The 25,021-nt window shown below is 42.9% G+C and overlaps 1 protein-coding gene across 7 annotated transcripts in view; it reads left to right on the top strand.

The window, feature by feature from the left end:
• Positions 1-25,021, top strand: part of rnf24 (ring finger protein 24) — a 164,699-nt gene that overhangs the window by 113,776 nt on the left and 25,902 nt on the right. The window lies entirely within an intron of this gene.

Below are 25,021 nucleotides of genomic sequence, written 5' to 3'. Positions count from 1 at the left end.
CTTTTAAGGAAGCAGTGCAGTGTAACACATTAAAAAAAATGCAGAAGTTACAAAAAAAAACAATAAATGAATAGTGACAAAATATTGAGGTAGTATATTGAGTGGTTTCTTGACCATTCAAAAATCTGATGGCAGAGGGAAAGGAGCTGTTCCTAAAATGTTGGGTGTGTGTCTTCAGGCTTCTATACCTCCTCCCTGATGACAGTAATGTGAAGAGGGCGTGTCCAGGGTGGCGAGGGTATTGAATGATGGATGCAACCTTCTTGAGAGATCGCCTTGTGAAGATGCCCTTGATGGTGGGGAGGCTCGTGCCTGTGATGGAGCTCGCTGAGCTTACAACCTTCCACAGCCTTTTCTGATCCTATGCATTGTTGCCTACTTACCAGACACTGATACCACAATCCAGAATGCTTTCCATGGTACGCCTGTAGAAATTTGTTAGAGTCTTGCTTGGAAAGATTTTCTGTGCCTCCTCTGTCACATTATAGCTTTGCTTGAAACAAAAATGACCGAGCTGTCCAGCAGAATATGAGGAAAGTTACTGGATATGAAAATGTTTGCTGAAAGTTTCACATTTTTCCTTATCTGAACTTCAGTGGAACCTCAGCAATGTCTTTTTCGGTGCTTAAGCACAGAACAAATAAGAGCATCACACTGAAGATAGGCTAGTCTTTGTGCACAGGTGAGATGTCCAGTGTTCCTACTGAGATCCCACTGGCCTGGTACTGAGTCGCGTGGTTAGTATGTTGCCAACCATGCCGCACTTCACCCAATTCGGTGACTTAGAATCTGACCTTAAAAGTGTTTCTTGTACACCTTGTGCACAAGCACATCTTGAGGCCGCTGTGGACTCTAAACTGATCATTCCTCTGTGGAGTGAAGATTAAAATGTGGGAAGCTCAGTTTGGATTCTGTCCACTGTTCACAGTGACGTAATACTTTCTAGTCTTAAAACATTAATGAACACTGATAAGTCATTCATTATTTCTGCACTATCTGTTGTGCAGTTATCTTGTACATAATGTGGTGATCTTTGATCTTTTTATTGTAACGTACTAACAAACCTTTCCCGCCTTATAGTTTGTCTTGTATTTCTATTTTATATTTCCTCCTTTTCTCCTAAACCTATTATATTATTTTGCCATCTTCTCATGTCATTTGCATTACCCCTTTTCTTCAGATGGAATCTTTCATTATTTAGAGCTGATAGAATATATTTCTCCCAAATGTTCTGGGCTTCTGATTTAATTATATTTTTTCTGTGCTTTTCTCTCCATTCTGCCTCCATACTCATATGTTCTTGTCACTTTTGCCCCGAATTAGGCCACTCAGCCCAACGAGTCTGCTCTGCCATTTCATCATGGCTGATTTATTATCCCTCTCAACCCCATTCTCCTGTCTTGCCCCATAACCTTTAACACCTTGACTAACAAAGAACTTATCAATCTCTGCTTTAAATATACACAACGACTTGGCCACTACATCTGTCCATAGCAATGAATTCAAAAGATTCACCATTCTCTGGCTGAAGAAATTCCTTCTCATCTCTGTTCTAAATGGTCGTCCCTCTGCTCTGAGGCTCTGCCCTCCGGTCTAGACTCATCTGGTCCTAGACTCATGGTCCTATGAACCATCCTCTCCATATCCACTCTACATAGTCTTTCAATATTCAACAGATTTCAATGACATTCCCCCCTAATCTTCTAAATTCCAGTGAGTAAAGGCCCAGAGCCATCAAACGCTCCTCATACAATGACCGCTTTATTGCTGCAACTATTCTCATGAACCTCCCCTGGACCCTCCACAATGCCAGCACATCTTTTCTGCATGTGGGAACAAATTCCACTAATTCACCACCCTTTGGCTAAAATAATTTCTCCGCATCTCTCTTTTGAAAGGGCGCCCCTCTATCTTGAGTCTGTGGCCTCTTGTCCTAGACTCTCCCACCATGGGAAACATCCTTTCCACATCTACTCTGTCTCGGCCTTTCAACGTTCGAAAGGCTTCAATGAGATCCCCCCCTCATGCTTCTGAATTCCGGCGAGTACAGACCCAGAGCCAGCAAACTTTTTTCATATGATAGCCCTTTCATTCCTGGGATCATCCTTGTGAACCTCCTCCACCACTTCTCTCTCCCCCATTACTACCTCTCCAGCATCACTTTCCTGCCTTCCAATATCCACTCTCGCCTCTCTTTTTACACTTTATGTATCTGAAAAAGTTTTTGGTATCCTCTTTAATATTATTGGCTAACTTACCACTATATTTCATCTTTGCTCTCCTTATGGTTTTTTTAGTTGCCTTCTGTTGGTTTTTAAAAATTTCTCAACCCTCTAACTTTCCACTAATTTATGTTACATTATCCACCCTCTCTTTTGCTTCTGTGCTGTCTTTGACTTCCTTTGTCAGCCACAGCTGCTTCATCCTCCCCTTCAAATACTTCATCTTTGGGATGTATCTATCCTTTGCCTTCCAAATTGCCCCCAGAAACTCCAGCCATTGCTGTTCAGCCATCATCCCTACTAGTGTCTCCTTCCAATTATCTTTCGCCAGCTCCTCTCTCACACCTCTAAAAAAGCCATCTCATAAGAATTCTACAAATTCCCTTCTTGGGATCCAGCACTAATCTGATTTTCCCAATCTAGCTGCGAATTGTAATCTCCCATTACTATCATAACATTGCTCTTATTACATGCCTTTTCTATCTCCCAGTGTAATTTATATCCCACATCCTGGCTACTATTCAGAGGCCTGAATACAACTCCCATCAGGGTCTTCTTACCCTTGCAGTTTCTTAACCCTAGCCACAACGATTCTACATCCACCCCTCTGCATACCTGCCTGTCCTTTTGTGTATCCTTAGATGTTACCATTGTCTCAGCCACATCTCATTGATGCCCTCAACATCATACCTGCCAATTTCTAACTGCACGACAAGATCATCTGCCTTATTCCATATACATTCAAATATACTGCCTTAAGTCCTGTATTCATCACTGTTTTCGATTTTGCCCCCATGTTACACTTCACCTCATCCCATTGACAGCAATTTTGCCCTGTCATCTGCCTGACCTTCCTCACAGTCTCCCTACACACAGCAACTGCCCCATCTTCAACTGCCCCTATCACTCTGGTACTCATACCATGCCAACTCCCCAACAGCTTCAGCAAAACCTGCCCGCAAGGATATTGGTCCCTCTCGGGTTCGGATGTAAGCCATTCTTTTTGTACAGGTCATGCCTTCCCCAGAAGCTATCCCAATGATCCAGAGATCTGAGGCTCTGCCCTCTGCACCACTTCCTCAGCTACTCATTCATCTGTTCTACTTTTCCTGCCCTGTCCTGTCCTGACTAGCACATGGTGTTGGGAATAATCCAGAGAATACCATCTTGGAGGTCTTGCTATTCAGCTTCTTCATGTGCTCCCTATACTCACTGCACATTACCTCTTTCCCCTTTCTGCCTCTGTCATTGGTGTTAATGTGTACCATGACCTCAGGCTGCCCTTGAGAATCTTCTGCAGCTGCTCAGACACATCCTGAACCCTAGTACCTGGGAGGAAACATGCTATCTTGGCTTCCCTTGCAGCCATGGAATCTGCTGTCCATCCCTCCCTCCCTATCTATTGAGTCTCCAATCGCTATCGCTCTACTCGACCTTACCTTTCCCTGCTGAGCCTCAGAGCTGACCACAGTGCCACCAGCCTGGCTGCTGCTGCTGTGCCCTGATAGGTCATCCCTGCCCAGCAGTATTCAAAGAGGTATACTTGTTGCTGAGGGGAAAGGTCACAGGGGGAGCCCTGCACTGACTGCTTACTCCTTTACTTCTAGTGGTCACCCATCTACTATCTGAAGCTTGCACTCTGGGTGTGACCACCTCAGTAAAAGACTCGCTATGAAGTTTTCACCCTTTCAGATGACCCTAAGTGCAACCAGTTCCAGCTCCAGTTTCTTGACCTTGTCAGTCAGGAGCTGAGGTTGGGAGAACTCCCTGCAGATGTAGTCATCAGCGAGACCGTTTGGTACCCCGAATCCCACATCTCACAGGAGGAACATTTCACTGCCTGGACTACCACCCTGCCTACACCTGCTATGCCTCTAGCTTCTTTAGGTTCTAGCCAGTGCTTGTTCTCGCCTAAGCCTGTTGAGCCAAAGCCTGACCACTCTAACACTGTCTGCTCCAACAAAGGCCACTCTGCATAAACCTTGCTTCTTCTTACTGGCCCTTGCTAAGTAACCCTAGTTACTATTAACCCAAGCAATTTCCAGTTCTGCTAATAAATCCTGATGGGCTGCATTTGCTTTGTAAAGCTGACATTTTCACTTAGATCACTAAACCTCACTGCTCCGAGATGTTTCTCCACAGAAATAGATAGGGTGGCAAAGAAAGTCCGTTCAAACACGAGAGATTCTGCAGATGTTGGAAATCTTGAGTGGCTCACACAAAATAGTGGAGGAAATCAGCAAGTCAGGCAGAGTCTATGGAGGGGAATAAACAGTCAATATTTCAGGCCCAGACTCTTCATGAGGACTTCATCAGTATGGCATGCATTCCTTCATTGTTCCAGGAATTAAGTGTAAGAATCAGGAAGTCTTGTATAAAACTTTGGTTAGGCCGCTCTTTGTAGTTCTAGTTGCTTCATTACAGAAATGATGTGGAGGCTTTGGAAAGATTTCCCAGGATGCTACCTGGGTTAGAGGGTATGAGTTATAAGGAGAGGTTAGACAAACCTGTATTGCTTTCTCAAGTGCATCAGAGGCCAAGGGAAGACATGACAGAGATTGATGAAATTACGAGAACATAGTTCAAGTAGACAGAATTGTTATCGAAGGGTGGACATGTAAAGTACTAGAGGATGTGTATTTAAGGGGGGGGGGAGTTTAAAGGATTTGTGCTGTGTATTTTTATATATAACAGAGTGGTAGGTTCCTGGAATGGAATAGTGGTGGAAGCAGATACAATGGTGATGCTTTTAGAATGACTCGTGAATGTAGAGGGAACGAAGGGATATGGATTATGTGCAGAGCGAAGTGGTTTAGCTTAAGAGACATTGTGGGCTAAGGGGGCTGGTCCTGTGTTGTTCCATTCTGTGTTCCACATTTCCCCTTGTCTGCTCCATCTTGTTTCCCAGTGCTGGGAACACTTGTGCATCTTCTCTTGGCATTGGAAGTTTTAACAAATCCCTTGATACCTTATTAAATCTCTCTTCTCGTTTTTGACTCCCTCTCCTGGCCAGTTGTTTTGGGAATGGTTGGGAATTTCCTAGCATTCTGCTTCTCTGTTTTCATCATATCGTGCAGATTTTCTGCATGTTCCTGACCTTCTGTCACAGTCCATTGATCGCCATTGCATGTTGACTGGTGTATCTTCTGTTCATGCTGAACGGTGTATGTGTGAAATGTTCATTTAGAGCCCATTGGAAATATTTGAACAGGGAACATTGAGCTAAGTTCCTGCTGTTTACATAGCTGAGCACTAGTGCGAGGAAACAATACTGAATTGCTTGGACTGTTCTCGGGCTTCTGTCTTGGTGTAATGTTACCATCGTGAAGCACAGATGAAAGAGAAACTAAAACACGTGAAAAGAAGTTGTTTGAAAAAAGTACACGAGGACAGTTTCATGGAGTTATACGGCATAGAAACAGGCCATTCGGCCTGACTCACCCATGCTGACCAGCTAGTACCATTTGCTGTTTTTGGCCCATATCCTTTAAACCTTTTCTGTCCGTTTACCTTTCTAAACGATTTTTTAAAATATTGTAATTGCCCCTGCCTCTATAGATTCCTCTAGACAGAATCTCATTCCACATACCCGTCACTTTTTGTGTGAAAGGTTTCCCCTGAGGTCCATTTTAAAACGTTCTGGCTGCATCACAGCCTGGTATGGAAACACCGATTTCCTTGAATGGAAAATCCTACAAGAAGGAGTGGATGTGGCCCGGTCCATCACAGGTAAAACCCTCCCCACCACTGAGCACATTTATAAGGAGCGCTGTCACAGAAAAGCAGCATCCATCATCAAGGACTCCCACCACCAAAGCTATGCTCTCTTCTTGCTGCTGCCATCAGAAAGAAGGTACAAGAATATCAGGATTCACACCACCACATTCAGGAACAGTTATTACCCCTCGACCATCAAGCTCTTAAGTCAAGTTATCCCCTTTGGTTCAACTTCACTTGCCCCATCTTTGAGATGTTCCCACAACCTATGGATTCACTTTCAAGAACTCATGGACCCTGTCATATTCTCAATGTTTAGTGCTTTTTCTTTCTGTATTTGCACATTGGTTGCTTGCCTATCCTGTTGGGTAGTCTTTCTTTGATTCTATTATGGTTCTTGGACTTAATGAGTATACCTGCAAAAAAAAAACTCAGGGTTCTCTATGGCACATAATGTACTTTGATAATGAATTTACTTTGAACTTATGAACTGAGGTTTGGTGAAACTCGAGCTAGAAGTCATAGGTTAAGGGTGAAATGTGAAATTTTTAAGAGGAGCTTCTTCACTCAGTGGTGACAGTATGGAATGAGCTGCCAGTGGAAATGATAGATAGCTATTGCTTTAAAGTAATCATCTTGCTTGCAGTTCCTTGTTGTCATAGCCGGTTGTTAATGTGCTATGAAACATGCAACCTTAGTGTCTATAAGGACCTCTACAGTACTAAGCTCACAGTACCACCTCTTTTGTTTATCTGGAAACATGTCTTCCCCAAAGGATGTAAGCATTAAGTCATGTCAAATGAGCCTTATTCATCATATAGATAAATCCACCCATTAGCTCTTCTGAGGGTGCTTGTGGCCCTGTCGAATTCTCTTGTTCTTCTACAAGCTGCTGGATGTTAAAAGATTAATGTTAATGGCAGAAGCTTCCCCAGAATGGTAGAAGTAAGGGAACAAAATGAGGGACTGAAGTGAGATATGAATCTCAGTGTTACAAAGACAACATTAATAAATCTCTTGAGAAAGGTTGGCAGTGATGTTGAGAAGCAAGCCTGGTTCTCTTGCGCCAAAGTTTCAGCTTCTTGGCTGGTTGAAGAAAAACATGGAAAAGATACTGGAAATGTTAAAGGAAGAATGGGAACCATTCTCCACCCAACATGTGCTGGAAACTTACATGCTCCAAGTTCTAAACACAAAGGATTCTGCAGCTGATGGAAATCCTGAGCAACGCCCAAAATGCTTCAGGAACCCAGCAGGTCAGGCAGCATCTGGTGAGGGGAGTAAACAGCCAACATTTTGGTCAAGACCCTTCATGATGCTCTTGTCTACTCAATCCTCTTGCCATGTCCCTTCTTCTATATTGCACAGGTAGGGGTCTGGAGAGTGAACAGAGATTCCTAGGGGTACAGGTTCATACTTCCCTGAAAGTGGTGACACAGGTAGCCAGGCTAGTGAGGAAGGCATTTGGCATTGGCCAGGGCACTGAGTCCAGAAATTGGAGTATCATATTATAGATGTATAAATCCACTCTGGTCCATTCTTATGTTTGTTGGAGATAGTGCGTGCATCAAAAATAATGGTGTTTTCATTTCTACGCCACAAATAACAGACTGGCAAAGCATACTGAGCAACAGATGAGAACAAAAAAGACCAGATAGATGCAAGATGGTGAAAAGACTAGATCGATGCATATCTTCTTTCTACTATTATAATTGTTTGACACTCTTCAGTGCCCCGTATAATGATTTGACCTGCATGGGCCGTGTGCAAGACGAGCTTTTCACTGTATCTTAGTACATGTGACAATAATAAACCAATTTCAATTCCAATTCCATTGGTAAGATTATATAGAATATTGTCAGGAAGGTCCAAAATGGTGTCTATTTATTCCCCTCCATGGATGCTCCCTGGCCTGCTGAATTCCTCCAGCACTCTTTGTGTGTGATGGTCGAAGTTCACCCTTTAACAACACACTGCAGCTCTCTGAGGAGATGTACACCTTGTTTCTGAATTTGAACCCAGCTCAAAGACACACAGAGCAGTGGATGTGATGCTGAAGGATAAATTGGAACTGTGGACCATTTTGTACACTGTGTCAGAATGATCATTGTTAATCTCCCATGGTGGGAAAGCAAGAGTTTATTAGTATCACATAAGAGATCCACTGCTAAATGTGCCAGGAATTTGCTTTGCCATAGCTGTGCTCGAGGATTGTTTACCTTTCCAAACATTGGCACACATTCTAAAAGAGTGAGGTTTATGAGCCATTCCCTTCTGCATTCACTGTCAGTAAATACAGTTTACTTGTTTGCAGCTGAATCAGAATTAGTTTTATTATCACTGACATACAGTAAGTCATGAAATTTATTGTTATGTGGCACCAGTACAGAGCAATGCATAAAAATATTACTATAAATGACAAATAAAAAATAAATAAATAGAATAGAACTCTATTGTCATCGCTCAAGACAAGAAGATAGTGGTGCTACTCCAGTCTGTGCAAAACAGTTATTTACAATGCATGCAGTAGGGCTTAATTTAAAAATAGTTCCCACATTCACATGCAGCAAGCAACTTCGATAGTGCATAACACTCAAAGGCCATTGGCAAGCCGGAATGTCCCATTATTCAGCTGCACAACAGCCCTTGGGAAGAAGTTGTTTTTCAGTCTGTCTTGGCTATGATGTTTCTGTATCTCCTACCAGATGGCAGGAGATTGAACAGACAGTGTCCAGGATGTGAGGGATCTTTAATGATTTTACGAGTGTGTGGTAGACATCGAGAGTTGTAAATTGTCTCCAGGTCTGACAGTTGAATCCCAGTGATGTGCTAAACTGTCCTAATCACCCATTGGAGTGCTTTGTAATCTGTCTTGCTGCAGCTAGAATATCACACTGTCATTGCCTATGTCAGTGTGCTCTCTATTGCACATTGGTAAAAGTTAGCCAGCAATTTTTGAGGCAGATTAGCTCTCCTTAAGTAGGATAGTCACTATCGTGCTTTCCCTACTACTAAGGTTATGTTGGTGGACCAAGAGAGCTCCTTGGTGATGTTCATCCCCAAAAGCTTGAAACAGGAGACCCTTTCCACCACTTCACCCTTTATGAATAGTGGAGCTCATTAGGGACCGTTTGCCTTCCTGAAGTCAGTTACAGCGCAAATAGTGCACAAAGGGTGCGAAATAATGAGGTAGTGTTCATGGATGCATGTACCATTCGGAAATCTGATGGCAGAGGAGGTGAATGTGTGTCTGTGGGGTTCTGCACCTACTCCCTGCTCCCTGATGGTAGGAATGAGAAGAGGCATGTCCTGGTGGTGGGGCTGGGGGTGGAGTTTGGTCCTTCATGATGAATGCTGTCTTCTTGAGACATCATCTTTTGAAGATGTCCCTGGTGATGGAGATGCCAGAGCCCACAGTGGAGCTGGCTGTATTAATAATCCTCTGCAGTTTTTTTTTTCCCAGTCCTTTAAATTGGTGCCTCCATACCTGACGTTCATCATTTCTCATTCTTGCTGAAATACTTCCAGAATTTCTGCTGTTATCTTTGATTCTTTGCAAAGTTATCCCAGGACAGACACACACACACACACACACACTCTCTCTCTCTCTCTCTCTCTCTCTCTCTCTCTCTCTCTCTCTCTCTCTCTCTCTCTCTCTCCCATCTCACCCCCCTCTCGCAATCTCCCCCTCCTCTCTCACCGTGGCTACTAGTCTTCCGTCTTTGATCGCCTTGGAGCAGGCAGCGTCCACAGTCAAAACAGAGGCTCATCACTTACTGAGTGGACATTATAATTTTCCAAAAGTAAAATACTGCTGATGCTGGAAATTTGAAATTAAAACAAAAAGTAGTGCTGGAAATATGCATCTGATTTTGGTTGAGCCCTGGCTGCTACCTGTAATGCATTTCTACCATGAGTACTATACACAGTTATGCAAGGATATCATCCAGCAACATTCAACAATAATTCTCTTGCCAGAAACACCTCCTTTCTATATGAAGTAATTAGAAGATTACAGACCTTCTCTCCAACAAATGATTTCTCATGAAATGTTATTATCTGGCAATGTTGTCACTCTCGATTAACAGATGCTGCCTGACCTGAGGTTTGATCATTTTTATTCCACGATTTGTCCCCACTTTTAGCTACAGTATTATTAAACTTGCTTCTGTGAGTATACTTATTAATCTAACTGAAATACGAAGTAATGATGCATAAATTTAGGACTACAATACCTTAAGGTATGGGAGAAAAATTAGACTATTCAGCCCGTCAAGTCTGCTCCGTTGTTCAGTCATGGCTGACATTTTTCTCAACCCCATTCTCGTGCACTATCCCCGTAATCCTTACCCCCTTTACCAATCAAAACCTTAACAGTCTCTGCCTTATCTACACCGAATGACTTGGCCTCCACTGCCATCTGTGGCAATGAATTCCACAGCTTCATCAGCCTCTAGCTGAAAAAATTCCTCTTCTTAATTCTCAAGAGACATACCTTTTTTCTATAAAGTAGAACACTTCAAACACTAACTTTGCTTCTCTCTGCTCAGATGCTAATGGCCTCCTGAGAATGTCTAACTCTTTCTCTTTTGATTTCAGATTTTCAACATCTTCTGTATTTTACATTTCACACTAATAGCTTCTCTAACCATGACATTGGAAGCTTGCCCTTGACCTCTAAGCAACTTTTAACTTGTATTGCTGATTCCAATGCTGTCTTGCTTGGTGACACTGTTCCCACTTTGTTGACTCTTGATACATTTCAGCATGATTTTAAAGTCCCTCAAGGTGTAAAAGTCAATTGTTATCATGAATGCTCACACCATCTTCTCAATATGGGCAATAACCTAACCTTGTCACCATCACACATGTCTTAAGAGCAAAGCATGTACAGTAAATTGGGTTCAGTTTGTTAAGAGAAGAAGTCCCATAGTTAGATGAGATGGAAACTGGTGATGGAAATTGGGATGCAAATTGTCACCCATTGAGAGTGAGTGTTGATTTGATGTTTCTGGCAGTCTGCTGGTACCACAGCATTGACAAGTGGTCCATGGTTTGTTTTAGGGAAGGTTTCTTGGTCTGAAGGTGAGTTTATGGCATTCTTGTTTTCTTTCTTACCTAGATTTAGAGCAATTTTACCAAAATATTTACTGAAGCTGCTGTTTTCTGTAAAAAAAGATAAGAGTCATACAGCGTAGAATCAGGTTGATTCAGGCCAACCAGACTCAAACAAGTCTGGCAAAAGCCATAGAAAGAGAAAGAGTTAACATTTGAGACTGACTTCTTGTTGTTTTCTCTCAGATTTCCAGCATCTGCAGGGCTTTAGCTTTTCCTTTCTATACTTGCTGGCTGTGTTGGCAATGCACAACATGTGAACAAGAGCTGAGCTCAGTAATGCTGTGAAAGTGTGCAGAGGATCCACGTTATATGTAAATTGAAACTTCCAGGACAAAACCTTGTTTGGGAAAATGGATGCTTTTCGATCACCCATTCCCATTATTCAGCAGATTCAGTAATGACTGTTTGGCACAATTAACAAACAGATCTCCATTTCATGGTCTCAGGTTAAATCAAACCGGCAACAGAGAGAGATTATGTGGGGAAATTTGGATAGAAACCTCAAGGAGCAATTGACTACCAGATAACATAACTTCAGTGCAAGACGTGTTTACTATGCATTCTACTTACCTGCCCCTGAGTAACGTGGTGAAAATGTATGAAAGGTAGGCAGTGGGGAAGTCCTAAGGGACATTCATGCTGACCTCTTATTGTGCCCAAGTAATTAATAGGAAGTTGAAAGCTTCCTTTGCAACTAGGTAAGTTCTCCAGTGTCACCCTGGCTAGATGTGTCACATGTCAAGCAGCAGGCGGTCAACGCAAATGGCGTGGGAAGAGCAATTGCTGATCATCGTCCAGTAATCACGCCATCCAGCAACTATTGCTACAGTCATTGGATTTGGATCCTGCCCCCAGACAGTCAACTACCAGGACTTCTTCAGAGGGTTGGTGGGCCCCTGGAAATTCTCATGTAATCCTGCCCTAGTGAGTCATGGAACTGTGCAGCACAGAAACAGACCCGTAACCCACCGAGTCTGTGCTGACCTTTTTTGACCAGCTACGCTAAACCCATTTGCCCACACAAGGACTGTCTCCTATGGCTTGCCTGCTTAAATGTCTATCTAAATGCCTCTTAAAAGTTGTAATCATATCTGATCCCACCACCACCTCTGACAGCGAGTTCGAAGTAAGCATATTATCCAAGTTCACGTATGGCACCATGTACAACCCTGGGATTCATATTATTGCAGATCTATTCTATAAATCCATAATAGAATAATAACCACAATAAAATCAATGAAAGTCCATACTGAATTGGACATTCATCCAGTATGCAAAAGAAAACAAATTGTGCAAATACAAAACGAAATAAGTAATAATAAATCAATTGGCAATGAATATGAAGAAAGTGAGATGAAGCATCCTTGAAAGAGAGTCTGTAGGTTCCAGGAATATTTCAAGTGAAGTTATCCCCTTGGGTTCAAGAGCCTGATGGATGAGGGGTAATAACAGTTCCTGAACCTGGTGGTGTGAGTCCTGAGGCTCCTGTACCTCCTTCCTGATAGCAGCCATGAGACAAGAGCGTGTCCTGGATGGTGTGGGTCCCTGATGATGGATGCTGTTTTTCTGCGACAACTCTTCATGTAAGTGTGCTCAATGCTGGGGAGGGCTTTACCTGTGATGAACTGAACCATATCCACTACTTTTTGTAGGATTTTATGTTCAAGGGTATTGGTGTTTCCATACCAGACTGTGATGCAGCAGGTCAATATACTCTCCACCACACATCTATAGAAGTTCTAGACATCCCTCCTCACATTTGTGGGATTAAACTCCATCTGCCATTTTTCAGCTCATTTCACACATGGCTGTCTCTCTGCAGCATAAGACTACCTTCCATGCTATTAACTTCTTATTCTTCATGAACTTACTTGTCTTGTCTCACATATCTGAATGCCTTTCATGCATATTAAAGACTTTCATGTATACGACAAAGAAAAAGGCTCCTATACTGATGCACGTGGGACCCCACTAGTCACAGGCATTAAAGCAGCCCTTGCTCATCACCCTCTGGCTCCTCTCACCAAGGTAATCTTAGATTGAATGCTGACACGAGATTGCAGGTGATGGGATCAGCAAGAGCACACAAGGTACTGGAGGAACTCAACAGGTCAGGCAGCACCTATGGAGGGAAATGGACAGACCACATGACCCTTCATTTGAACTGGCAATATTAATAGATCAGTCCAGATGAAAAGTCTTGACTAGAAATGTGGTCTGCTCATGCCCATCAGAGTTGGGCAGCACAGTAACATAACGGTTAGCATGATGCTAATACAGCGACAGTCACCTGGGTTCAAATCTCCCACTATCTGTAAAGAGCTTGTACGTTTGCGCAATGACCAAGTGGGTTTCCTCTGGGTGCTCCGGTTTCCTCCCACATTCAAAAGACATACAGATTACTAAGTTAATTGGTCACATGGGTGTAATTGGGTGGTGTGGGCTCATTGGGCCAAAAGAAGCAGTTTCAATGCTGTGTCTTTAAATAACTTATCCAGATGCTGAGTTTCTGCAGCAGTTTTGGTGTTACTTTGGATTACATGTGCCAACATAGCCCGAATAGCATGGGCCCTAGCGTTTCAAACCATTCTCCCGTGGGGATGGTGAAGGAAATGAAATGGATATTTATGTAACTGGAGGAATTGTGCAAACACCACATTCATCGAAGAGTTTAGGTGGAATGTGATCCAAAATGGAGCTTGTTCTGTATTGAGCAGTTTATACACTGCTGTGGAAACCTGCCCTCGCAGGGGAGGGAATGAATCTCAGGGCTGTGTGTGGTGACATGTATGTACTTGGATAGTAAATTTACTTTGAACTTTGAACTCATAGACTTTAACATGTCCTTTTAAAGGAGATTTCTGTGTTGGTTTGAAAATACACCGAGTGGTCACTTTATTAGGTACTTCCTGTACTTAGCAAGGTGGCCACTGAGTGTATGTTCATGGTCTTCTGCCGCTGCAGCTCAGCCACTTCAAGGTTTGGCGTGTCGTGCGTTCAGAGATGATTTTCTACACACCACTGTTGTAACGCGTGGTTATTTGAGTTACTGTTGCCTTCCTGTCGGCTTGAACGAGTCAGGCCATTCACTTCTGACCTCTCATTAATGAAGCATCTTCGCCAACAGAACTGCTGCTCATTGGATGTATCTTATTTTCTGCACCATCCTCTGTAAACTCCAGAGACTGTTGCATGTGAAAATCTCAGGAGATCAGCACCTTCTGAGATACCCAAACCACCCCATCTGGCAGCAACAATCATTCCACTGTAACAATTGCTTAGATCACATCTCTTCCCCATTCTGAGATTGGGTCTGAGCACCAGCTAAACTATTTGACCATGTCTGCATGCTCTCATGCATTGAGCCACTGCCACATGATTGGCTGATTAGATATTTGCATTAACAAGGTGTACAGGTGTACCTAATAAAGTGACCGTTGAGTGTACTATATCATTCCTATAGCATGTAATAAATCTGAATAGAGCAATACTGGAGAGGTTTTTCCAGTCAGACAAAGGAAAGCTATGATTACATACTAATCTTGCGAGCTCCAGAAAACCACTACCCCCCCCCTGTGTTTTGGCGTATTTTCTCTGCTCATAAGGGAAGATGTGCGGTAAACAGACCCCTCGACATGGTTACTTGACAACCCTTCCTGAAGTTGACTCATCTCCTATTTTTAGTGTCTTCCGAGGATTTTGCCATTAAAGGAATTGTACTGTGTCGGAAAGGTGACACTGTGAACCTCACCTGCCAAGAAAAAGTGTGAGGAATTTCCTGTGAGCAGACTTTGATGTTATGACCCATGTTTTCAGTGGCAGACTATGATACAGCAGTACCGAAAGGTAAAATAGTAAGTGGGCGAATACTGTGTAAATCTATTACGTGATAATTTCTTGAACGTGTGGTTACTGTGTAAAGGAAGGAAGGTTCAGTCTGCTGAGGTGCCATTCTGTGCCAACACTCACTGTTGGAGTCTGACACAAGAAACACAGCAGCTCGGAGATGAAAATGCATGCTCTGACAGGGCAGAGAGTGGGAAGAAGGACACTGATAGTGGAGGAAGCATTCACATCCAGTCACTGGCTAATCTGGAGGAGATTTAGGAAGATCCTCTTTACAGAGGATAGTTGGAGAAATCTGGGAAGCTGCCCTCGTGTTACAGTCCTCAGGAAATAGCATTCCTCCAATTCCAACCTCTTGTCCATGCAGTTTTCCTTCACCCCATTCTTGCCTTTGCCCCTAAGCTAGAATCTTCTTTTCTTATCTAATACTGATGGAACAGTACAGCACAGTTCACATTGTCTGCGGCAAAAACGATGTCAAATTAAACTCACTTTGCTCTGCCTGTGTATCTCCGTATCTTTCCATCCGTATCTCTGCACTTTCAGGTGTCTATCCAACAGCCGCTTCTATATCCACTATCGTTCCCCTTTCCACCATCCCCCGGCAGCCCGTTCCAGGCACCTACCATTCTCCATGGAGGAAGAAAAGAAATTGCCCCACACATCACCTTTAATCACTTACCCCTCTTACCTAAACTGCACATCCTCAAGTATTCGACTTTTCGAACTTGGGAGAAAAATTCTGACAGTCTCCCCTATCTATGCCTCTCATAATCATATAAACCAATCCTGGTCAAAGGTCTCAGCTGAACGTTTTGAGTGTTTATTCTTCTCCATAGATACTGCCTGACCTGCTGAGTTCCTGCGGCATTTTGTGTTTGTTGCTCATATAAACCTCTATCAGGTCTCCCCTCAGTCTCCAGAGAAACTATTCCAAGTTTCTCCATCCTAATACCCTCTAATCCAGGCAACATTCTGGTAAAATCCATTACAACCTTACTATGGATAGATACTTTATTCATCCCAAAGTAAACGACAGTGTCACAGTAGCATTACAAGTGTACAGTTATAATTAGAAGTAGAAGGCATAAAAAAGTAAGTTACCACAAACCGTCTAATAGGAGGAGGTTATCACTTCCTGGCTATAGGTTGATTAATTATAGAGCCTAATGGCTGAGGGTAAGAATGACCTCATACAGTGCAGTTGTCTTAGTCTATTACTAAAGTCTGTTACTATTACTTCAGCCAAGGTGGCATGCAGATGGTGAGAAACATTGTCCAGGATTGCCAGGATTTTCCATAGGGTCTCCAGTGTGGTAGAACAACACGATCCTCCAAGTGCAGCCTCGCCAGAGTTTTATAAAACGGAACTCCTTTTTCCTTCTTAAACACTGTGCTTAAAGCCATTGAGGTACCAGCAACCTGTCAATGCATAAACGTAGCCCAATGCTCAATATTGTTCCCTCATGAAATGCTGTGACATATTCATAATACAAAACATTCCGTGTGAAAGCAAGATTTGACAGTGAAAAAAGTGGTATTTCTTAGGAGAACCACCGTGTAGGGGCTGTAGCCTTTTGCCAGATCGAAATGGATTTGGTCTTTCACCATCGGGCCACTTTTGTGTCGTACAAGGTTTTATTTGCCAAATGAAAAGAGAAATCTGATTCATTGGTAAAAGATATCAGACGATTTTATGCCTGATTCCCGGGGTTGTAGTGGTAGGAAGCCACTCATTATTCCACTAATTCTGCCCGGGTCTGGTCCAGCTTTGGTATAGTAAGGGAGAAAGGGGATGTGACCCAGAAACACGGAGGTCACATTCACTTCATACAGTCACATCAGTAGTGTTGGATTCCAGCCAGGAAGAAAGTATTTAACTGAAAGATCAATGTTGCTGCTGATTAGGCACTTTGTACAGGACATTTCAATGAATCTCTTGATTCCAAGACAAGGGTGCCATTGCCAGACCATGGCACATGAGCACCAATATCAAGTGACCTTGTTGGATATGTTTCTCGTTGCAAAGCTTCCTCAAAATTCGGCTAAGTTGTTAATTGTTTAGCTGCTGCAGTTGTTTATTTGTGGTCCCTTTGGTATCTGAGATAGGCTGAAATCCATCACCATGATGTAGGTGCCAAGAGAAAGTTTCGGAGAAGTTAACGAGCCAAGGTTTTGTTCACCTCGGGCAGTCGGGATGGTGTACCCCCTCCTACTGAGCACAATAAGCTCAGCACGTGGGATTAGGAGGGATTGCCGGTCTCTCACTCTGGGAATCTGAAGTGAGGGCTGAAGGGTTTACCCTAGTAGTAGTGCATTCAACTAGTAAAGTAGTCACAACAATGGATGGGTTTAATTCAGATAGATTTAAAGAAGGTAATTCCAAAACCAGTGTTATTTCTTAGTATTCGCAGAAAATAATTTCCAATATTATTTATTATTATTTTTATTATTGTATTTTTTATTTTTTCTCAGCTCAAGCTGGTAAAATCTGAGGTGCGAGACACTCATTTCTCAACTGCCGGAACTTTCAGACTCTTCTAGCTGTGTTTTGTATTGTGGCTTTCTGAACATTTACATAAATGTTGTTGCATAGATCTAATTGTATAATGCTATTGCGTGGTGACTTTGAGGCGATAAGAGTAAATATGTTGAGACTTTATAAAGCATTGGTGAGGCCTCGCTTGGAGTATTGTGAGCAGGTTTGGACCCCTTATCTTAGAAAGCATGTGCTGAAGCTGCAGAGGGTTCAAAGGAGGTTCACAGAAATCTTTCCAGGATTGAATGGCTTGTCTTATCAAGAACGTTTGATGGCTCTGGGCCTGTATTCATTGAAATTCGGGAGAATGAGTGTTCACCTCATTGAAACCTATCGAATGGTGAAAGACCTTGATAGAGTGGATGTGGAGAGGATGTTTCTTATGGTGGGAGAGTCTACGACCAGAGAACACATTCAGAATAGAGGGGCATCCTTTTAGAACAGAGATGAGGAAGAATTTCTTTGGCCAGAGAGTGGTGAATCTGTGGAATTCTTTGCCAGAGGCAGCTGTAGAGGGCAAGTCTTTGTGTATATTTTAAACAGAGATTGATAGATTCTTGATTGGTCAGGGCACGAAGAGTAACGGGGAGAAGTTAGGAGATTGGATCAGCCATGATGAAATGGCAGAGCAGACTTGATGGCCAAGTGGCCTAATTCTGCTGCTATATCTTGTATTACTATTGGAACAATGTATACCCTATTCATGTTCCATAGTCTTTCAATTTCCCCTTTTAATTCAGCATATTTATGGTGTATTTCACATTGATGTCTCTATGTTATGTGTTATTTGGAATGGCTGTATCTATTAAGAAGGTTGTTCTTGCTTGTTTATCCTGTAATATTATATCCAGATGATTATTATGGATTGTCCTATCTGTAATTGATAGGTCGTAATATAATTTGTAGGACTCTGACTCTAAAACTGGATCAGGCTTGTATTTATAGTAAGGTATGGTGTCTATTATCAGTTTGTATTTTAAAGCAAGATTTTGTTGAATGATGTTTGCCTCTTGATTTAGCCTGTGTGAGTAAGCAGATGGAGTTAAGCTGCTACCAAAAATCAAATAATATTTGATTATTATAATTATTTTATTTTGTGGTATCTGCACATCGGTTGTTTTGTTTTTCATTGATTCTATTGTATTTCTTTGTTCTACTCTGAATGCCTGCAAGAAAATGAATCTCAGGGTAATATATGTACCTTAACAATAAATTTACTTTGTACTTTGAAAACAAGGGTGATAAGTGTGAAATGGAAATAAATTAATTTGTATACTCAGGATCAGTCGCAGATGCTGGAGGAAGTCAGCAGGTCAACATTCTGAGTTGACAGTTCTTCTTGCCACTGCTTGACCTGCTGAGTTCCTCCAGCAGGTTATTTGTTGTTGTGAATTCAGTAGGGGGTGGGGAGGGGTGCAGTGTTCCTGAGTGTTAAGAATGTGGAGTTTGTTATCACCTGAAGGAAGGACATGCAGGAATTGTGGAGGAGGTCCATGTGGACAGACAAGTGAGATCGAGGGCTTGACTCTACTCTATGTGTACCATTTACTTCCCTCTGAAGATAATGTTACCGAAAAATTAGCTGGAAGGCTTCTGGAGACATTTAAGGATGTTAGCTGAGGAAAGTGATGATCGTTCAGGTAAATCCCAGCAGGCACTAGTCTGGGCAGCCCTGTATTCCAGCTGAAATTTTGCTGGGCAGAGCTCACAATTGCGTCAGACTTAGTAAAATATCCTGTATAAGAATGGGCTTAAGCCAGTCTGGACCCTCAGGGCCCCTGTCTTCCTTCATCTGTAACTCATTTCAGTCAACTTGCCATAGAACATAGAACAGAACAACATCGGAACAGGCCTTTCAACTCACAACGTTGTGAACAATGCTGAGACTTTATAAGGCACTGGTGGGGCCTCGCTTGGAGAAACGTGAGCAGTGTTGAGCCCCTTATCTAAGAAAGAATGTGCTGACATTGGAGAGATTTCAAAGGAGGTTCACGAAGATCATTCCGGGAATGAAAGGCTTATCGTATGAAGAGTGTTTGAAGGGTCTGGGTCTGTACTCACTGGAATTTAGAAGAATAAGGGGGAATCTCATTGAAACTTATTGAATATATACTTATTGAATTAGAAGAATGAGAGGGGATCTCATTGAAACTTAGTGAATATTGAAAGGCTTAGATAGGGTGGATATGGAGAGGATATTTCCTGTAGGGGGGAGTCATTTAGTTTGCAGGTGAGGATGAATTTCTTTAGTCAGAAGGTGGTGAATCTGTGGAATTCATTTCCACAGACGGCTGTGGAGGCCAAGTCATCGGGTGCATTTAAGGCAGAGATTGATAGGTTCTTGATTAATCAGGACCTGAAATGTTACAGGGAGAAGTGGGTGGACAGGGAAATGGATCAGCTGGGATGAAGTGATGGAGCAGGCTCAATGGGCTCTCATAATCTTATAAATTTTATCAGGGCTCCCCCTCAGTTTCCACCACTCCAGAGAAATCAACCTACTTCCAGGGCGGCTAGGCGCAACTCCAGTAGCAGCAGTACACTCAATGGATACGATTAAATGTTCCAGTATCAGCCTGCATGAAATGCTTTGAGAGGTTGGTCATGACTAGACTGAACTCCTGCCTCAGCAAGGACCTGGACCCATTGCAATTTGCCTATCGCCACAACAAGTCAATGACAGACACAATCTCAATAGCTCTCCACACAGCTTTAGACCACCTGGACAACACAAACACCTACGTCAGGATGCTGTTCACCAACTATAGCTCAGCATTTAATACCGTCACTCCCACAATCCTGATTGAGAAGTTGCAGAACCTGGGCCTCTGTACCTCCCTCTGCAATTGGATCCTTGACATCCTAACCGGAAGACCCCAATCTGTGGATTGGTGATAACATATTCTCCTCGCTGTCGATCAACACTGGTGACCTCAGGGGTGTGTGCTTAGCCCACTGCTCTACTTTCTATATACACATGACTGTGTGGCTAGGCATAGCTCAGACGATATAGCCATTGTTGGTAGAATCTCAGGTAGGGACGAGAGGGCGAGCAGGAGTGAGTTATGCCATCTAGTGGAGTGGTGCCGCAGCAACACTAACCTGGCACTCAACGTCAGGAAGACAAAACAGCTGATTGTGGACTTCAGGAAGGGAAAGAAGTCACACATACCAATCCTCACAGAGGGATCAGAATTGGAGAGAGTGAGCAGTTTCACGTTCCTGGGTATCAAGATCTCTGAGGATCTAACCTGGTCCTGACATATCGATGTAGTTATAAAGAAGGCAAGACAGCGGCTATACTTCATTAGGAGTTTGAAGAGATTTGGCATGTCAACAAATACACTCAAAAACTCTATAGATGTACCATGGAGAGCATTCTGATAGGCTGCATCACTGACTGGTATGGAGGGGCTACTTCACAGGACTGAAAGAAGCTGCAGAGGGTTGTAAATCTAGTCAACTCCTTCTTGGCACTAGCCTACAAAGTACCCAGGATGTCTTTAGGGAGTGGTGTCTTAGAAAGTCAGCGTCCATTATTAAGGACCTCCAGCACCCAGGGCATGCCCTTTTCTCACTGTTACCATCAGGTAGGAGGTACAGAAGCCTGAAGGCACACACTCAGCGATTCAGGAACAGCTTCTTCCCCTCTGCCATCCGATTCCTAAATGGACATTGAATCTTTGGACACTACCTCACTTTTTCTTAATTTACAGTGTTACGTACCCCGTAACTGGGTTGCCAAACCAGCAGAAATGGACCACTTAGTTGGAGTCTGGCTTAACAGAAACTAATAAAGTTTTATTAAAGAAATAAGCAACACAGTACTCTAATCGTAAGGATATAAATGCAACAGGTTAGCAATGATAAAACACACATGTACACAGAACCAGGGTAATAGGAATCAACCAAGCTCTATCGCAGTCTAGGGGTAAAATGATCAGTCTTAAGTGACGCAGAGTTCAGTTCAGCTTAGTACAGTTCGCAGTAATCACTGTTGTGCCGTTGGAGAGAGAGAGAGAGAATGCAAATTTTGATTCAAACAGACCTTTGGTGTTCTTCGCAGTTAGCTTTCGGGCAGACCCTTTTTTATGTCTTCTATGGTCACCGACTGTGATCCCTCCGTTCCGGATACGGCCGTTCTTCCGCGGTGAACCCGGCACCCAGGCAAGGGCGGACACACACACCAGGTTCCCGCCAATCATCCCTTTTCACCCTGTCAGTCTATGGTCGGTTCCCTTGAACCAGACCTCCAACTCCCACCAACTTGTGGGGGCACACCGCTCTTCCAGGGTCTTGTTATCTCGTGATCTCGTGGTGTGTCGTGCCTTAGCGAACCTGTTCTTTTTATCCCCCTGCTGGGGTATCACCTGTCCATCAAACTTCAAACAGTTCAGGTTCAAAGCAATCGGTCTATCAATGTTCTGAAATGTGTTTCTTTCTCGTTAATCTCCCTCTTCTCTCTTATTAGCATTTTGAATGTTTCTCCATTGTCTCACTTATCTCTCTCATTAGCATCAATCTTCTGATAACTTGGTTTTTCGTCACAACAGTATTTCTGTTCTTGCAGGGTTTTTTTAACTATTCAATATACATAATTGATCTATTTGTTTATTTATTATTATTTTTTTCTCTGCTAGATTATGTATTGCATTGAACTGCTGCTGCTAAGTTAACAAATTTCTCGTCACATGCTGGTGATAATCAACCTGATATTGAAGTTTTCCCACTCTCTCCTTACATAGTGTATTCCTCCTATTCCAGATAGCATTGATCCGTGCTCCCAACAGCTGTTACTTGACTTAACCCTACTGCAGAGTGCTAAGTCATTCTGGACTTGGTACTTCATTAATTAGAGACATAAGACAGTTGGCATTTTGGGCTGAGACCCTTGCCCAAAACATTGACTGTTTCTTTCCCTCCGTAGGTGCTACAAGACTTGCTGAATTCCTCCAGCGTTTTTCGTGTGTTACATTTCGTTATTTAGTTTTCTTTACTGTCAAATACACCAATGAAATTCCTTGCTCATTTGAAGCTCAGTGTAGATAGTGATGATGAATAAGGGGTGACATGGCAGCATACTAGTTGGCATAATAATGCCAGTGATCAGCGATCGGGGTTCAACTCCCAGCTCCGTCTGTAAGGAATTTGAATGTTCTCCCCGTGCCCATTCTTCTGGATGCTTCAGTTTCCTCCCACATTCCAAAGAGATACAAGTTCAGGTTAGTAAGTTATGGGCATGCTTCATGACGCTGGATACATGAAAACACTTGCAGGCTGCCCCCGGCACCTACTTGCACTGTGATTGATCATTGATACAAAACAATGCATTTCACTGTATGTTCCAATGTACACGTGACAAATTACGCTTATCTAATCTTTCATACTACTGCATTGCAATGCTGCCTCAATTGTTGCTGCTGTAGCAGTGGACCAGTGATCTCATCGCTGTGGCTCTGTGTGCAGAGAACCACCAAAGGAGCCAGGATCTTTTCTCACTGCTGCCATCAGGAGGGAGATACAGGAGCCTTAGGTCCCACGCCGCCAGGTTCACTGAGCTTTATTTCCCTTCAACTATCAGGCTCCTGAACCAGAGTGGGTAATTTCACTCATCTCAACTCTGACCTGATGCCACAACCTACAGACTCACTTTCAAGGACTCTACAACTCATGTTCTCAATATTATTTACTTATTATTATGTTTTTTTTATTGACACACTTTGTCTTCTTTGGCGCTTTAGGTGGTTGTAAGTCTTTGTGCATCATTGTAAGTCATGGATTCCATTGTATTCCTTTGCTTTACTGAAAGAAAAAGAACCTCAGGGTTGTATATGGTGACGTATGTGCACTTTGGGGCTAAATTTACTTCTGAAGAATAAATCAAGGAAGGTAGTGCACCTGTGGCTGACAAGAGAAATTAGGGATAGTATCAATTCCAAAGAAGAAGCATACAAATTAGCCAGAAAAAGTGGCTCACCTGCGGACTGGGAGAAATTCAGAGTTCAGCAGAGGAGGACAAAGGGCTTAATTAGGAAGGGGAAAAAAGATTATGAGAGAAAACTGGCAGGGAACATAAAAACTGACTGTAAAAGCTTTTATAGATATGTAAAAAGGAAAAGACTGGTAAAGACAAATGTAGGTCCCCTACAGACAGAAACAGGTGAATTGATTATGGGGAGCAAGGACATGGCAGACCAATTGAATAATTACTTTGGTTCTGTCTTCACTAAGGAGGACATAAATAATCTTCCAGAAATAGTAGGGGACAGAGGGTCCAGTGAGATGGAGGAACTGAGCGAAATACATGTTAGTAGGGAAGTGGTGTTAGGTAAATTGAAGGGATTAAAGGCAGATAAATCCCCAGGGCCAGATGGTCTGCATCCCAGAGTGCTTAAGGAAGTAGCCCAAGAAATAGTGGATGCATTAGTGATAATTTTTCAAAACTCGTTAGATTCTGGACTAGTTCCTGAGGATTGGAGGGTGGCTAATGTAACCCCACTTTTTAAAAAAGGAGGGAGAGAGAAACCGGGGAATTATAGACCGGTTAGCCTAACGTCGGTGGTGGGGAAACTGCTGGAGTCAGTTATCAAAGATGTGATAACAGCACATTTGGAAAGCGGTGAAATCATCGGACAAAGTCAGCATGGATTTATGAAAGGAAAATCATGTCTGATGAATCTCATAGAATTTTTTGAGGATGTAACTAGTAGAGTGGATAGGGGAGAACCAGTGGATGTGGTATATTTGGATTTTCAAAAGGCTTTTGACAAGGTCCCACACAGGAGATTAGTGTGCAAACTTAAAGCACATGGTATTGGGGGTAAGGTATTGATGTGGATAGAGAATTGGTTAGCAGACAGGAAGCAAAGAGTGGGAATAAATGGGACCTTTTCAGAATGGCAGGCAGTGACTAGTGGGGTACCGCAAGGCTCAGTGCTGGGACCCCAGTTGTTTACAATATATATTAATGACTTGGATGAGGGAATTAAATGCAGCATCTCCAAGTTTGCAGATGACACGAAGCTGGGCGGCAGTGTTAGCTGTGAGGAGGATGCTAAGAGGATGCAGGGTGACTTGGATAGGTTGGGTGAGTGGGCAAATTCATGGCAGATGCAATTTAATGTGGATAAATGTGAAGTTATCCACTTTGGTGGCAAAAATAGGAAAACAGATTATTATCTGAATGGTGGCCGATTAGGAAAAGGGGAGGTGCAACGAGACCTGGGTGTCATTATATACCAGTCATTGAAAGTGGGCATGCAGGTACAGCAGGCGGTGAAAAAGGCGAATGGTATGCTGGCATTTATAGTGAGAGGATTCGAGTACAGGAGCAGGGAGGTACTACTGCAGTTGTACAAGGCCTTGATGAGACCACACCTGGAGTATTGTGTACAGTTTTGGTCCCCTAATCTGAGGAAAGACATCCTTGCCATAGAGGGAGTACAAAGAAGGTTCACCAGATTGATTCCTGGGGTGGCAGGACTTTCATATGAAGAAAAACTGGATGAACTGGGCTTGTACTCGTTGGAATTTAGAAGATTGAGGGGGGATCTGATTGAAACGTATAAAATCCTAAAGG

The sequence above is a fragment of the Mobula birostris genome, chromosome 4 (assembly GCF_030028105.1).
Source record: "Mobula birostris isolate sMobBir1 chromosome 4, sMobBir1.hap1, whole genome shotgun sequence".
Taxonomy (NCBI): domain Eukaryota; kingdom Metazoa; phylum Chordata; class Chondrichthyes; order Myliobatiformes; family Myliobatidae; genus Mobula; species Mobula birostris.
This window is presented reverse-complemented; position numbering and strand designations above follow the sequence as displayed.